General features: G+C 45.6%; 1 long non-coding RNA gene across 1 annotated transcript in view; it reads right to left on the minus strand.

The window, feature by feature from the left end:
* Window positions 1-713: 713 nt before the first annotated feature.
* LOC135824538 (uncharacterized) overlaps window positions 714-17,323 on the minus strand; it is a 31,890-nt gene continuing 15,280 nt past the window's right edge. Inside the window, exons 3-4 of the long non-coding RNA XR_010554875.1 lie at window positions 14,170-14,464; window positions 714-1,242 (exon numbers count right to left, since the gene is read on the minus strand). This is a non-coding gene — a long non-coding RNA (uncharacterized LOC135824538). The remainder of the gene's footprint in view (window positions 1,243-14,169; window positions 14,465-17,323) is intronic.

Consider the following 17,323-nt stretch of genomic DNA (forward strand, 5'->3'; position numbering starts at 1 on the left):
GAACTAATTTCAAGCGTGATTTGGGCGAAATCAGCGTGTAGTACGAACCTTCGGTCCCCGTGGGTGCGTTGGCTGTGGATTTTTCCGTTAGTCCGATGCCTCTTGTACTGGCAAAACATGAAGTGAGTGAAAATAGCAGGGGGGGGGGGGGGGATGACTGGAGAAGGCTCAAAAATAAACAAATCAAAAAGCCTAGAAAAAATGTTGTACCACCAATACAAAAGAAAGAAAAAAACTTCCTATCAGGGAGTAGTAAAATACCTACTACTCACCGCATTCGACCTCATGGCACGGCATGCCGTTTCCAACTCCCCCTCCCCCCCCCCCCCCAGAGGCCCTTAGAAAGTTTATGCTTAATTTTTTCCAATTTCAAACGTTACATCTCACGGCGAAAATGGCTCTCCTCACGTTGCAACGTGAGGAGAGCACGAGATTTCAACGCCACAGAGGGCCGCCTCATGGTGAAAAAAAGTCTTTTTCTCACGTTCAAAATTTAAAAAGACCTAAAGCATAAACTCTCTCTCTCTCTCTCTCTCTCTCTGCTCTGTCAGCACAGAAGGTATTCCGACAAACTGCTGGGCACTCAGCGGTTGCAGGGATTGTAGATGCGCAAATGCTGTCAAACATAGCCATGTGATCTTTTAGAGATGATTAATTCTGCGGCAAAGTGATAACATTCAAGCTCCATCAAACAGTCTTGCTTCTTGGTTGTCCTGCAGTTCAAGACTCTTTAGGTAGTGGGCCGCGATCCTGTGGAACAGTTGTGTCGGGACCTTTCTTTTCAAGTGACACTGTCGTGCTGTTCAGATATGGTTGCTGAATTGAACTAGAAATTGTGCCTCCGAATTCCCAGCGCTAACAGGATGTTGATGAATAGAAATAGCAAACAAAAGGACGTCGTGATCCATTTGGATGCCACCTCCGGCTTGATATCAGCAGAAGAGTCAGCCAAATACGACTTGTACACGTGTGCGATTGAATGTATAACAGTTAGTTGGCCTCACAAGTGTACCAGCATCTGCCATTTTTCCTCAACGTCAATATGATTGTTGGCTTGCTGTATAGCGAGCTGGAGAAAGGGTCAGATGCACCTAGTGACCATCTCCGGGAGGGTTTCTGTGCGCATTGTTACTGAGCTGCTGTTGCGCTATCCAATGGTCTCGTAAATTAGCCATGAAGATGGATAAGCGGTAGAAATATGCTTCATAAGTACTGTTCAATCCGCTGAAATGGAGGAGTTCCCTGAAGATCACAAGCAGCATGCAGCAGATTAGTTTTTAGAAGAGAGTGACATTGTGGACATATCTACAGACAGAACTGTGTGTAACCCCATGCTTACTTGCAACTATTTTAATACCTCCCCACCCGTTGGCTACAGCCTTGATCTTTGGATTTAGCATCGTTCCAAGGGATCCAGAAAATGCAATCCAACTTAGTCCCATGTGAGAATGAAGTTGGATTGGATTGTTTTATTTAATGTCGAATAACAAACAGGCAGTGTTGCCTTATTACATGAGATGGACTAAAGTTACAGGCGCACAAATGTAAGGAAAAGATTAAAAGAAAATTGAAAAAAATTGAGTAGAATTTAATTAAGACCTCAGAGGAAAGATTGCATAATTATTTGATCAGTGAGCAACGTAAGTCAGTGAATTTTTCAGGTGGGGTAAGAGTTGAAGACACCACTTCAGCCGTACTTATGGTTGATAAGTATGGTGGTAAAGACACGCCTGGCAATATGGCGGTAAACACACGCCTGCCCACACACGCTCTCTACGCTGCAAAGTTCTGGCACAGAGCTCTCCTTCTCACCACCACCACCATCAGTTTGCGCCTGGCGCCTTTTCGATGCATGGTTGGCGGTATCCTACATAGCAGGCTGGTACATCAAGTAGCGCATGGCACATAGAAGATGACACAGCAACAACATCGCTCGACTGCGATATACGTGTGTGGGCAGCCGTGTTTTACCGCCATATTGCCAGGTGTGTCTTTACCACCATATTTATCAACCATAAGTACAGCTGCAGTGGTGTCTTCAACTTCATTCTCCCGAGTCAAGCTCCGTATGAAGACATCCAAGCAGAAGATTGCCTGATGAGTCCAGCGGGGGCGAAACGTACGTCGCAATCGAGCTATGTCGTTGCTGTGTCATCTTCTATAAGCAATGCGCTACTTGATGTACCAGCCTGCTCTGTCGGATACCGCCACCCTTGCATCGACGAGGCGCCAGGCGCGAACTGATGGTGGTGGTGGTGGTGAGAAGGAGAGCTCTGTGCCAGAACTTTGCAGCTTGGAGAGCGTGTGTGGGCAGGCGTGTGTTTACCGCTATAGTCCCATGTGAATATGTGCACTATGTAGTGATCATTCACAGTCCCAAAGTAACAGTCGAGTTATATGTTTTCTCGTGGCATTCATCGGAAATCAATCACCACAATTGGGTTTGAGTAGAAGAAGAAATCGTATTTAGAACGAGGTCTGTCTCGTTGTCCAGGAAACGACCAATCAGGGACATTCCCGCAAAGGGCCTTATCAGAGTTTAAAGCCCGCTCAATCGTTATTTTACTACTCTTGATGACGCGTCGAGGGCCTTGGATTAGTTTAAAGCCCGCTGAATACACTCGAAACTGGTGCGTACAACTCCCTGTATGCATAATAGTACGGTGCAGATAATGAACTCTGCATAGCGTGTACGGTGTACTACTAAAAGCTACGCAATTCAGAAGTGTGTACGGTTTTTGCCTCCCGTATTCTTTCACCTGTACGAATTTTCTTTGTCAACAGCTTGCGGAAACCTATAAAAACCGAAGATCAAAGTCATCAGAGTTATCGACAAGGGGCTCTGAAAGCCCCTAAATAGCTCCACAAGCTACATGTATGAATAAGAATGGAGCTCGCAATAAGAGCCCATCATTTCATTTTCTTCCATTCTACGTTTAGTAGTCCTAAGTGGTACTGAGTTACCATAACTTTCCAGAAGAAAATCTTCTTTCATACCACACCAAGTCTCTCTGCACACAAACCACAAAACTACCCAATATAGTGGTACACACGCATAATAGAAGTGAGATAATGCATGTAACCTCGTTCTAAAATAGTTAGTGCATGGCAGGGAGGGTCTTATGGCTTGTTTGTGCCCTTCAGGGTAGCCCTCGGGCCTACGGCCCTCAGGCTAACCTGTCGGGCACTAACAAGCCATAAGGCCCTCCCTGCCATGCACTAACCTATAATTAAAATTCATAAATCTTTTGTTGCTTTGTTACAGCTGATGAGCGCGTTGACATTCTTTTCCAATATACCATAGTCCATTATTTGCTACTTTTTCTTCTTTTCCTTTTCTTTTGACTTCTTACTCTTTTCCTTGCTATCCGTGTTTGGCTTTAAAAAACCAGCAATCTCCACACAAGTGGTCAGTGGGTACCCCAGTCAACCACGACGCATTTCAAGCTGCTGATGCACAGCATAAAGCCAGGTCTATCCGGCAATACAACCTCCGGCACCGCACTCGTGACCTCCCTCCTCCGGTACCGGGTGACATCGTCACGTCTGCAACCGGCCTCTCGAAGGAGAAGGCAACAGTGATCGCAGTTGCTCCAGAGCCGAGGTCACTCGTCATACGCAGTCCGGAGCTGTTGTTCGACGCAACCGCCGCCACCTGCGAAAACATTCTAGTGCTTGACAGTGACTGTCTCTTGCCCGCTCTCAGTATCTATTGACTCTCAGTATCTGTTGACTCTCAATATCTGTATCTGTCTTCCTTCTTTCTTCTTTTATCTGCTATATTGTCTGTCCAAGTCTGCCGACTCTCTCTATTTCACTCTCGTGTCCTCCATCCAGGCTGCTTGTTTATTTTTGTCTTCTCGCTCCTTTTTCTCCCTTGCTCGCTGAAGGGGGAGGTGTTGTGTTTGCACTACCGCATTTATGTATGTGCTCTTATGGACTGCCCTGTCCATGTATGATGCTCCCCTGCTCTGTGCTGCATCAACTGTGTTCTATGTATGTAACTCACATGTCTTATATATGCATTCTTGTTGTACCCTGCACGCACTACGCTCCTTATGCGTGCCTTGCACATTTCCTTGTATTAGCTAACTAGGGTTCTATGTGTAAGCATCTGTACACTCTCGGGATCCCCGTCTCTGTACTGCCTTCTTTTGTACCAACGCTTATCCTGGTAGTTTTATTAGTTTCCTTTTCTCTGTTGTCCTTGTTCATACAAGATAACAGAACAACATAGCAGTATGGAATACAACTAAACTAAACTAGGTGTTCTTCGCGAAGTGTTCAACGGCAGCCGATCATACTGTACTAGGGTTGAGTCAACCAGTTTCGGTGTAAGTGGAGCGTTGCACTGGGCTATGTGGGACGAAGGGAGCGTGTCAGCTTCTTCGGACCAAGACCAGTCGACTCAGCACCCCGGGCACTACTGGCAGTGAACTATTGGTTCTCGACCGTAACTGACCATTGTTAACCCTCATTCCGGGTTGAGGGGTCCAAACGGACCCCAGAGGCATGATTTTTGAAATATTTTTACTTTGCTGCACCATATCTTCCTGAAACGTCATGTACACAATAACCGAGATAAATATATAATCTGGGTTACAGGTTCATGATGGATTTCACTTTTATAACGGAAAATGCGGGCGGGATACAAATGGACCCCAGTAACATAGCACACAGAGAGGATCAACAACTGCGATCGTTTTTGGTATTTATCTCCATGGTCACCGAATGCATGGATGACATCCATGAAGTATGAGGCACTACCAGAAAATGTTCTTCTACATCCATACTCCCTCATTCCATGTTGACTTTTTTCTTACGTTCCCAGTACCCCAGGAAAGTTTTGGGTGGTATTCTTGCAAACTTGCAAATAATGCCGACAAACTTCAGAGTTGTCAATAAAATGCAGTTCGGTCAAAGCATTGGTCCACGGGAAGGTAACACAGCAATTTTTACATAAAATGGAGAGTTTGCAAGAATACCACCCAAAAACGTTCCTGGGGTGCAATTGTTTTTCACGGTTCACGTGCGACTCGGCTGAAAACCGAGTTTTCCGTATCTGTAGGAACGCCACCACCCTTCAAGGATCAACGCGCAAATGCAAGCTCCTAAATCGGGTGGGAGGGAAGTAGATCAGCTCACCAGCAAGTGGTCAAAGATCGAAAATCCCATTCACTGCATCCATGTTCTCCTCGTGCCAGGCCACGAGTTCCCAATAATATCTTTGGGTCGCAGCATGGCTGGAAAAAAATACTTCCGCTTCCAAGCAGGACTTGAACCTGGTATCCTCAGTTTCTCAATCATGGTCTTAGACCGTCCCACTATGCCTGCCTGCACTGGGGTCCAAAAGGACCCCAATATACCGGGAACGTAAGAGAAAAGTTTAACTGGAATGAGGGTGAAAATATGAATGGACTCTGGATTGTTGATGGTCTGTGACTTGAAATTAATGCTGGCTGACAAAACCAGCAAACGTCTGTACTTACATGATATATACACATAACGTGACGGAATGAATGCGTATGCATAAAGCTGGGAGTGGCGAGGACTAGTATTGACCTTGTTGTTCTTCTTACTGAATATTTTTTTTTCGCAAACGAGTTTGGACTACGCGGCTTGAAGTAGACTGCTCAATGCAGCGATGCGCCTCCGTTGGATGTGTGCATCCTTTTTACAGATGTTGAATTCGAAATTTTGCAAATTATTAAATTTTAACTCGGATGGTGAGCCAATTAAATTATGGTGAAAAGAGGAGGACAACATGTTACGAGTTATGACTAACTGTCCACCAACGTAACCAGATCTTATACAGTCAGCGAGTGCAACAAAATGGCACAAAGCTGACAAGGAGTACTGAAACATTCGGTGACCTGACACCTAGCTCCAACACATCTCCAAGGCGCCAACAACCGTCCAACTTGGAAGGCTCTGGTTCGGAAAGGTCCAAGAGGGGAAGGAAAACGCAATGAAGAAGAGCACGAACCACTGTATAAGATCTGGTTACGGTGGTGGACAGTTAGTCATAACTCGTAACATTTTTTCCTCCTTTTTTCACGATGATTATTAAATTTGCACGGTTACCCAAGTTGCGAATGTGAAAGACTGAAGACCTGCTTTATTGTCACCCCCGGAACTCGAACCATAGACCCTCATCAGATAAATATTGTAATTTTTCATTTTGGATTATTCTGCCAACTGCCATGGCTGGCTATCACCCCTTCCCTCTATATTGCCTTGGCCTCTATTCACTGGCCTCGGGAAGAAGAAATAAATTGAATATAATAAAATGTACAAAGTTTAACACAGTTGGTGAGCCAATTAAATTATGGTGAAAAAAGAGGACAACATGTTGTGAGTGTTGACTAACTGTCCACCAACGTAACCAGATCTTACACAGTCAGTGAGGGCGAGTTTTGTGCCATTTTGTCGCACTCGCTGACTGTATAAGATCTGGTTGCGTTGGTGGACAGTTAGTCATAACTCGTAAAATTTTGTCCCCTTTTTTTACTCGGGAGAATGAAGTTGAAGACACCACTGCAGCTGTACTTATGGTTGATAAAATATGGTGGTAAAGACACACCTGGCAATATGGCGGTAAACACACGCCTGCCCACACACGCTCTCTTAGCTGCAAAGTTCTGGCACAGAGCTCTCCTTCTCACCACCACCACCATCAGTTCGCGCCTGGCGCCTCGTCGATGCATGGTTGGCGGTATCCGACATAGCAGGCTGGTACATCAAGTAGCGCATGGCACATAGCAGATGACACAGCAACGACATAGCTCGATTGCGACCTACGTTTCGTCCCCGCTGGACTCATCAGGCAATCTTCTTCTTGGATGTCTTCACCCCCCCCCCCCCTCCCCGTAAAGCTCCGTGTGAAGACATCCAAGAAGAAGATTGCCTGCTGAGTCCAGCGGGGACGAAACGTACGTCGCAATCGAGCTATGTCGTTGCTGTGTCATCTGCTATGTGCCATGCGCTACTTGATGTACCAGCCTGCTATGTTGGATACCGCCAACCATGCATCGACGAGGCGCCAGGCGCGAACTGATGGTGGTGGTGGTGAGAAGGAGAGCTCTGTGCCAGAATTTTGCAGCTAAGAGAGCGTATGTGGGCAGGCGTGTGTTTACCGCCATATTGCCAGGTGTGTCTTTACCACCATATTTTATCAACCCTTTTTTCACAATAATAAAAATGTATTCGGGCCTTTTTACGTAAGAAGATAGTAAGCAGCAGTACCGGGCACTTCAACATTCCGCATCCATTTCACCACCAATACAATTGCGCTCTGCGACCGACCACCTTCATTCCCCACAACAGCAACAAGATGTTCGGAGTACTGATAATATTTTAATTCTTTCTGACAGCTGTTTCGGTCATCAGAAACCTCATCAGAAAAGGTAGAATGTTTAATGACGCGAAAAAGAAAGAACTCACCTATTTTATACTGACTCTTGCAACAAGATGGCGCGTCAATAAGCGAGCACTTGGTACTCAGAGTGTGAATACAAGTTATAAAGCTCAAGGACTAGGTGTTATTGTTAAAATCAAAGGAACGTCAGGATAGAGGTGACAGTTATGCCGGATACCGAAACAGCTATCAGAAGGAACGAGAGAGCTTGGAAGCTCAGGGCCCTACGCTATGCTTTTTTGCCTTGATGACCTAGGCAAAAAAAGCATAGGGATGTTATAAATTCTTTAAAAAATTCCTTTTTTTTTAAGACATAACCTCGGATTCGAACCCGCACTATCGCGTGCCCTGCATGCATCCCCCGATACACTTCGCATACATACTAATTCTTCCAAATTGCTTCACATTGTAATCTTGCATTTGAAAGCCCTACTAGTATTTGAATATGCATTGTGGCCAGCCGTCTTTGATGGCACGGTACGGTAGGGGATAGGTACGGAACAGATACGATCGAGGGTAATACGACACCGTCTCCCGTACCATACCGTAACACAGCTGGCCACATACAGCTGCCAGCAATATTCAAATAGGGCTTTCAAACGCAAGATCATAACGTGAAGCAACTTGGAAGAATGGGTATGAATGCGAAGTGTATGGGGGAATGCATGTAGGGCGATAGTGCGGGTTCGAATTGTTTCGGTATCCGGCATAAATTAAAAAATTTATAACAACCCTTTTCTTTTTTTGCCGTCATCAAGGCGGTAGACGGTGCGTATTACCCTCGACCGTACCTGTCCCGTACCTGTCCCGTACCTGTCCCGTACCTATCCCGTACCGTGCCGTACAATCAAAGACGGCTGGCCACAATGCATATTCAAATAGGGCTTTCAAATACAAGATCATAACGAGAAGCAACTTGGAAGAATTAGTATGTATGCAAAGTGTATCGGGGGATGCATGCAGGGTGATATTGCGGGTTCGAATCCCAGGTTATGTCTAAAAGCAGAAAGTAGAAACTTATAATAATTTATAACATCCCTATTCTTTTTTGTCTAGGTCATCAAGCTCTCTCGTTTGGTATTTGTGTGTTTGTTTGTGTGTTTGTTTGTTTGTGTCACGCCTGGCGCTATCCGTATCTGACCTCAAAAAAAGCATAGGGACGTTACGAGAGAGCTTGGAAGCTCAGGGCCCTACGCTATGCTTTTTTGCCTTGATGACCTAGACAAAAAAAAAGCATAGGGATGTTATAGGGATGTTATAAATTCTATAAAAAAATTCTTTTTTTAAGACATAACCTGGGATTTGAACCCGCACTATCGCGCGCCCTGCATGCATCCCCGATACACTTCGCATAGATACTAATTCTTCCAAGTTGTTTCACATTGTGATCTTGCGTTTGAAAGCCCTATTTGAATATGCATTGCGGCCAGCCGTCTTTGATGGCACGGTACGGTAGGGTATAGGTCCGGGACAGGTACGATCGAGGGTAATACAACACCGTCTCCCGTACCGTACCGTACCATCAAACACAGCTGGCCACATACAGCTGCCCGCAATATTTAAATAGGGCTTTCAAACGCAAGATCATAACGTGAAGCAACTTTGAAGAATGAGTATGAATGCGAAGTGTATGGGGGAATGCATGTAGGGCGATAGTGCGGGTTCGAATCCCAGGGTTTGCCTGAAAAAAAAAGGAAAAATTGAAAAATTTATAACATCATATGCTTTTTTTGCCCTCAGATACGGATAGCGCCAGATGTGACACAAACAAACAAACAAACAAACAAATACCAAACGAGAGAGCTTGGAAGCTCAGGGCCCTACGCTATGCTTTTTGCTTGCTCATCATGCATAGGAGTAGTAGTATTTTTTTTGTAAATCCCTACAGACGTTGCCGTCTTTTTACAGGCAACCCTAGGTGCTCTTTGCAGAGCGAAATGAAAGCATGTAACCTGGTAACGTGTCAAAGCTGTGTGGACCCTGGCTAGTGGCTAGCGTCAAACCATATTGAACTAACATCTGTTGCATAGCTACGGGATTAATATTTGATTTGGTATTTATTTTTTAACTTTTTTTGTGTCACGCCTAGCCTGGTGCTATCCCGTATTTGTCCCGCACCGTACCTTACCAGCAAAGACAGCTAGCTGGCCACCAACAGCTGGCCACAATATTTTTGGTTGTTTGTGCCATCAGCATGCCTGACGCTATCCTGTACCTGTCTCGTTTCTGACGGTCACGGGCGTTCTGGAGTCGACAGGATGTCTGTCCTGACGTTTCCTGTGACCGGCGCTGACTCTGCCGATCACGGGCGTTCTGGAGTCGACAGGATGTCTGTCCTGTCGTTTCCTGTGACCGGCGCTGACTCTGCCGATCACGAATGTTCTTGAATCGACGGGATCTCTCTTCCGCCGTTTCCTGTGACCGGCGCTGACTCTGCCGATCACGGGCGTTCTGGAGTCGACGGGATCTCTTTTCCGACGTTTCCTGTGACCGGCGCTGACTCGCCCGTTCAGGATTATTTTGGAGACGACGGGATCTCTCTTCCAAAGTATGTTTTTGCTGACGCTTCCAGTCACCTACTTGGCAACTAACGTCCATTCTCATTACATTTACTTGTCTCCCTACTTCGTATTTCTTTCCAGAAAATCTCCCCATACAGCAGGGAGTCGTTTACATAACGTAGTTCCGCGCATATAAGCCCATGGGCCTATATCCGGATATAAGCCCACCTCCGTTTATAGGCCCATGGGCTAATAAAGAGACCCAAACACCGTTACCTGGTTACGGAACCGATAGTACAGCATGTCAGTGCAGACTACATTACCAGTACCGGTACCTACGGTAGGCGGACAACCGCGCACGGACTTGTACTTTTTCGCGTGCCAGCTGCCTTCAAAATTCGAATACAGGCCCAGGGCTAAAAAACGAACCATTATTACTAATTTTTCCCCGGAAAATGCATTATTTCGTATATTAGCCCATGGGCTTATATGCGCGGAACTACGGTAATACGACTCCCTGCTATACATCTATACGTTATAATTATTATGCTATCGGCCTACATGCAATTCCCGGGCTGGTCGACAGGCGGCCCAGCCAGCCTGCTAGTGGAATCTCAGCCTCGCACACAAATCCACACAAAACGTTACTGCACTGAGTGCATTCCCCCGATACACTTCGCATATATGCTCATTCTCTTGATTGTACCGTACTCTTGATGGTGGGGGACATGTACGGGATAGCGCCAGGCAAGCCGGTGGCACAAACAAACAAAAATATTGTGGCCCGCTGTCTTTGCTGGTACGGTACGGTACGGGAAAGATACGGGATAGCGCCAGGCGTGACACAAACAAACAAACAAACACCAAATTAAAGCTGTGTGGACCCTGGCTAGCGCCAGACGTTACTCAAGTAACGTCTTCGGCATAGCTACGGAAATTTAAGCTGTGTGGACCCTGGCTAGCGCCAGACGTTACTGAAGTAACGTCTTCTGCATAGCTACGGGAATAAATTTTTCAATTCTCCTATTTTTTTCAGGCATTAGCTGGGATTCGAACTCGCAATATCGCCTTACATGCATTCCCCCATACACTTCGCATTCATACTCATTCTTCCAAGTTGCTTCACGTTATGATCTTGCGTTTGAAAACCCTATTTGAATATTGCGGCCAGCTGTATGTGGCCAGCTGTGTTTGATGATACGGTACGGTACGGGATAGATACGGCATAGTTTGATGCGCTCCCCATGATAACAAGCGAATGGCCGAGGGCCCTCTTGATTGGTGTCAGTTGCCAGTATGATGCAAGCCAGATGTGGATTGATCGAAGAAGGATAGATTTACCATCACTATGGATAAGAGTCATACTGTAGCTCAGTTGGTTAGAGCATTGCTCGCGAATAGCAAGGTCCCTGGTTTGAGTCCCGGTGGTGTGACCGATGATTTTTACTTTCTTTCATATCTGGCTTGCAAGTGTTGAGTTTCGGAGAGAAAAGAGCAGTACGTGGCATGTTTCCCAATACTTTGAGCAATAATGTTGCGATATATTCACTTCAGTAGTAAGTCATGCTCGATTGTAAGTCGCACCCCCTTTTTTACCCTGAATCTTAGTGTCAGAAGGTGCGACTTATAATCGGGGAAAATACGGTACGGTCAGAAATTGCAGCAACTTGGCACTAAACTAACAGAGTACTGAGACATTCGATGACCTGACACCTAGGGAGGTTATGTTGGAGCTAGTTGTCAATTCCTCGAATGTCTCAGTACTCTGTCAGTTTTGTGCCTAGTTGTAGCACTTCCTGGCTGTATATAGTATCTAGTTAGGTAAGTGGACAGTTCCTCTAACTCGTATCCATGTCCCCCACTTTCATCCAATATGCCACCGTCCCCACTGTGCAGCATCTGATGGTTCTGTGGTACTCAGTACAAAAAATGCTTCTTTCCTTTTCAAGAGTCGGTATGTTGGCAGAACTGTTCAGCATGTTGGCGCGCGAATCCGTCAGCATGTACCATTGAGGTTAGTCCTGGTACACGCACGTGATTCTTGCCCTCGACGTAGATCTACTCGTCCTCTTAAATGTGTGTCTACTGAGTTTGGGTCACGTGAAGCATTGTCCCAGTCTGAGGTGTCTGGCGCAGAAGCACAATCGACTCCTTCATCGACGGCATGCGCTGGGCTTGGGCAAGCCCAAATCGGCAAGGCAAAGAGGTGCAGAGCTGGTGAAACTACACAGAAGAAGACAATGCCAGGGGCACCTAGTCGAAGAGTCACTCGCCACCAGGTGTGGATGCTTACTGGAGGAGATGAGCAGGCGACGATACTGGAAGTGACCACGAGCGAAAGTGGAAGAAAGCGTGGAAGACTACCACGAAAACCATGGATCAAGACAACGGAATAATCAGACAATGGGAGAGTGACCAGCGGTGTGGTGGAAGGGACGAGTCAGGACCTGCGGCATCGGAAGTGGCTACAAGGCGACTGCGCAGTGGAAAGGACGGGTCAAGAGCTGCGACACTGGAGGTGACGGAAAGACGCAATCAGCAATCGGCTATCACGAGTCATCTGTCGGCTAGTGATAGTTGTTGTGAGTTGTATAGAGGTGATGTTTTCTCAGTTTTGGCCCGTGACAGATCTGTATTACATGTTTCTGTTTTGGAAGCGTTCTAATTATATTCATAAGTTGTCCCCGGAACTCTGTGTTCAGAAGGAAAATGTTTTGTCACTTCAGTTGTTTGGCGCTAATCCTCGTGAAGGTGTGAAAGTGTTAGGAATGCTTCTCCTCACTGATATTTTCATTATGTTTTAGTCATTTCTTCAACTTCACCTTGTTTTTGACAAGTTCTGCTGAATTTTATTTTTACCCAAACGTATATCGCGAGGTTCTCGATCTATGCTTCTGCTTTAGGTCTATAAGTTCAGCCCTCACCAACACCGTGCAAAACATCACTGGTCCATTTGTCAACGTTCGCGCTAATCGACCAATCAGCGTACAGCTAATGTACCAACATTCTCAAACTTACCGTAATTCCTTGGTTCATACGGCGTAGTTTCCAAAAAATAATTATGGACTAACGTCTTCTTTCGATAGATACCAACAGATCGTCCGCTTCGAATTTTCGATTTGATTGCCGTTTGGCCGAAAATCACCTCTGAAACTGGCCTACGCTCGTTTCACTTCAAGGCTTTCCAGGTGGACGGCATCGCAATTCGGAAGCAAAGAAAGGATAGCCAGTGAAAAAAGAAAAACAACGACGCATTGGTTGTCAAAATCGACCAAGAAATGAATTCAATAGACCCGTTTCCGTGCTGCGCCCTCGCGGCCCGCGCGAGTGTGAAAGGGATCAAAGGGATTCTTTCTCGACAAAACAACCGACAACTAAGCGCAGTGCATGCAGGTGCTTTTTGCAGTGCAGTACACTGTCATCACTGCACTGGCTGTACATACCTTAGGAATATCCTGTTCTTTTGCAAGGCATGATTGTCGCTAGTGGGAGAACTCAGCCACCTGAAGCTTTCATAAAGGAAGAAGTAGGAGGTGAATGAGTTCGCCAGAAAATGGAACGACAAGAAAATAGATACTGTTGCTTTCGGGCGCTCATGAGACGACGGCAGAATACATGTAGAACTGAAACCATCGAAAGTCTGTCTCGATGCAAAAGAAACTCTTCTAGGAGAAGCTCCATGCGCTGTAGAGTTTGCAGTATTCTGCTGGAAGAAGACAAGAGAACTAAACTCAGACTACAGCGTGGAGCTGAAGCACGAGCGAAGCAAAAAGCTGAGCATGTTCGAAGAAATGGGGAAACACAGGAAAATGAGTAGGCGACATGATCTTTAGCTCGAAGCTCGCGCTAAAACACGCGGGGGCACGTGCGCCTACGGGTAGCGCCGCCAGCCACCATGTTTTCAAAATGGAGGTCGACGCTTTTGAATTTCGTGTAGACGATGGTGAGGGCTGAAGTTGCTGTATTTTGACATTGTTCCATTAGTCCCTGTACTTACCCATGGTGAGAAGGGAACGAAAACGTTCGGTTACTAAAATTGGCTTACTTGACTGTGTGGATGGCGTCGGTCCTGACACCTTTATTTCGAAATTGGATACGCCTCCACCTGTTTTCCTTAGAAACAACTTACATTAGCTTTTTCTATACGGAAATGTGCAATATTTCTATCGACTTCCACCCACGTGCACTTGTTCTGCAGTGTCTTGAACGGAGAACTAGCAGTAAGGAACACAAAATACAGACACAACTTACTGCAACAATAAGTTTGCCTTTTCTTGCTGGTTTTCTTGCCTATGAAGATTAGTAACCGCTTGGGTTAGACGTCCAAGGTCAATCTGTAACGCTGTTCGAAAAGCACCGATGATATCGATTGTGAGAGTAACATGTCTTTTTATAAGATTTGATGTCACCACTTTAGGATTATTTTGTAGTTGTTTTGGTATGTGGAGGCTTGGGTCAGCAAAAAATGGATGGCCCTTGACTTGATGGATGGTTGGCCGTAATGACGCTTCCACTTGAAATGCCTGGCAGAAAAAATCTCGGGCAGCTGTTGCAATAACCAAAACAAAACAGAAAACAGAAAAAAACTAGACCAAAGTCTTGCAAAAAGTTTGACTGCAATTATGTAAATCCTGGCTCGTATACGACGACACGCTGACCAAACGAGATGAAAGAGGCTACCGGGAAACCTGCGGCTAGCTATGAAGTCTGCCACCTTTTGTACGGCACGGCAGGAATATCCGTTCTGAAGTTCAATGTCGATCCGCATGAGTCATGTAACGACGAATACAGTGTGATTTGCCCTCGGTGGGGTGCCAAGGCACCCACCGTAAGAGGCTAAAGAAACCGAGGGGATGTTTTACGGCTCCGATTAAGTGGTCCAAACCACAAAGGATGACAACCACCCACCGACCCGCCCTTGCATATTGGGAACCGACGAAACGTTGGATTGGTTTAAACCTTGTTAGGCCACATCTGCCGACTGTAAATGTACAAAAAGGGCTGCATTTCAAGTGTGAATAGAAGATGACGTCATGCACTTGTAAACACAACTGTAAAATAGGGGATTTCAGCATTTCAAGCAGGATGAAGCCTGTGAAAGTTTATTGAGCAGTTCATATGATGGAATGGAATCGCAAGCTAGGATTTCATGCTATTTGTGTTATCCAGGGACGGTCTTGGATTTCACCCGATAAACCCGCATTTATCTTTTGGCACCGTTATCAGGATAGTAGAAAGCATGTGGGTACTCTTTCGTCATCAGCTCAAACTGGTGTCGGAAAAGTGACTCCGCGTCACTGCAGTTCTGGTGATATAAGAGATGTCTAGAGATAGAAGAAAGAAGTATACCTGTCGTGAGCCGTGCCTAGAGACGAGTGCCGATCGACGGTGAACATCACCGTGGCTACTTCTTGCCACTTCGTCCAAAAGGACAGGAGTATATGTAAAACCAAACGACCGTACAGACACAGCAGTTGCTAAGCAAACAAATCAGGTACGTCTTCTCGTTTTCGTGGAAACATAAATTGAAATGAATGCAATAAGTAAAGCTAGTTGCACCTTCAAAACACTCACCATTAGCACAGGTTAGATTTCCTTGAATGTATTCGTTGCCATCTCACCAGAAGGAATTTTCCCGGCAAATGTAGTTCTTCGTTGCCATCTCACCAGAAGGGATTTTCCCGGCAAATGTAGTTCAATGAGTAACAAAATATATGTAGGACTCAGTATAGAGTCCATGCGCTATATGATGTCCACCGCCCTATATGGAGTCCATTGGTCCAAAATCCACTATACAGAGTCCAGGAATCCACTCAGTTTTGATCAGCTTCATCCTGCCGCGCAATCCCCTATAAGGAGTACACTTTTTCTACAAGTCCCCTATTCACGGTCCAGGAGTCCAGTTTATCCAGTCACGCCGTCCTGTGTGTTGTGCCCGAAAGAGAACAGACACCTTTTCAGTTTTGCTTGCCTCGTGGCAGCGCATTCCTTTCTTTACTTCAGGCTTCAGCCTTGGCTGCCAGTTCTGCTGTGCAGTTGCTGACAGTAATCTGTCTCGAGGTAACCAAGGAGGATAAGGAGACGTTTAAAATCAAATCTGGAAAGCGTCTTGTGGTTCTCTGAAGACGTTTCAACAATGCGCGGGATGAAAGCAGAAATTGCAGAACGAGAAAAGTTCAGCACAGTTCAAATCTAACGAGTCAGATACACTGACATTCTCTTTCGTTCGACGCCACAAGGATCTCCTGTTTGGCTGGCCATTGCTGCCAGTAAGGCGTTTGAACGGTTTCATCAGAGCGAGGGATGAAAGCAGAAAGCGGAGAAAAAGAGAAGGGATCAGCACCGTTCCAATCTGACGAGTCAGGTACACTGACACTCTCTTTCGTTCAACGCCACAAGGATACCCTGTTTGACTGGACAAGAGCTGCCTGTACCACCGTGTCAAAAGGCTGTCCAACTACATGGCAGGACGATGACTGAGGTAAGGAAGCTTTTACTCGTTTCGATTGGTCTGCTGTTCTGTCGTTATGCTTGAATTCTTTTCCATTTTCAAGGATCCTATCGCGTTTGTTTGATGTTGCTTGAATGAATGACCTAAAAGTAATCAACCACTTCGTAATAGTCCTCAAGGACTGCAAGGACTTTGCATCAATCGTATACGATCGTCTAGCTATCATCAATTATTATTTTATTTCATGAGAAATATATTTCTATCCCTGTGATAATTATGTGAACTCCACGACACTCTTCCTCTACTAGGCTCTAGTATGATGTCAAATACAATGGGATCCACAAACGCAGTGCCAGTTTACTAGTAGTAGGAGGAGGAGGAGGATTACTTGTATGCCGGTGACAAGAAAAAGCTTCTCAAGCTAATACATGTACTCGTATTCCATGAAGTAACCGTTTTGATGTCAAAAACATGACATTGTGTCAGTGAAACTGCCTCGTGACAACAAATCATTGCATTTCCATCTTGGGGAAGACTGACTGACTGAACACTGTACAGATTGTTTAAATCATCTCATTTCAATTTAGTTGCAGTGAAGTGAAACACTGTGTACGCTACATGTATGGTGGTGTGTCTGTGCGTCTTGAGTGTGCACAAACGATCTTATTCATCGTATTACTAATAGATTATTGTCCACACCGTCACCTGTTCACAGGTCTTTGTATGGATGGATTTTCATTGAGCATCACATTCGTTGAGAACTTGGTAGTTGTGTGCTCCCATGCATCATTACAGTAATAAGCGTATCCTTGTGCTATCTATTTGTGGCAGGTGTGCTGATATTCAGAAGCTTGCGGAACTGAGTGCTGCTGAACATTTGCATGGCCATGAGCAATGTTGAAGCTTGCTATTGCACTCTCAGCATGTGCTAGTATTATGCTGACTACTGCACTA

The sequence above is a fragment of the Sycon ciliatum genome, chromosome 9, assembly GCF_964019385.1.
Source record: "Sycon ciliatum chromosome 9, ocSycCili1.1, whole genome shotgun sequence".
NCBI lineage: Eukaryota > Metazoa > Porifera > Calcarea > Leucosolenida > Sycettidae > Sycon > Sycon ciliatum.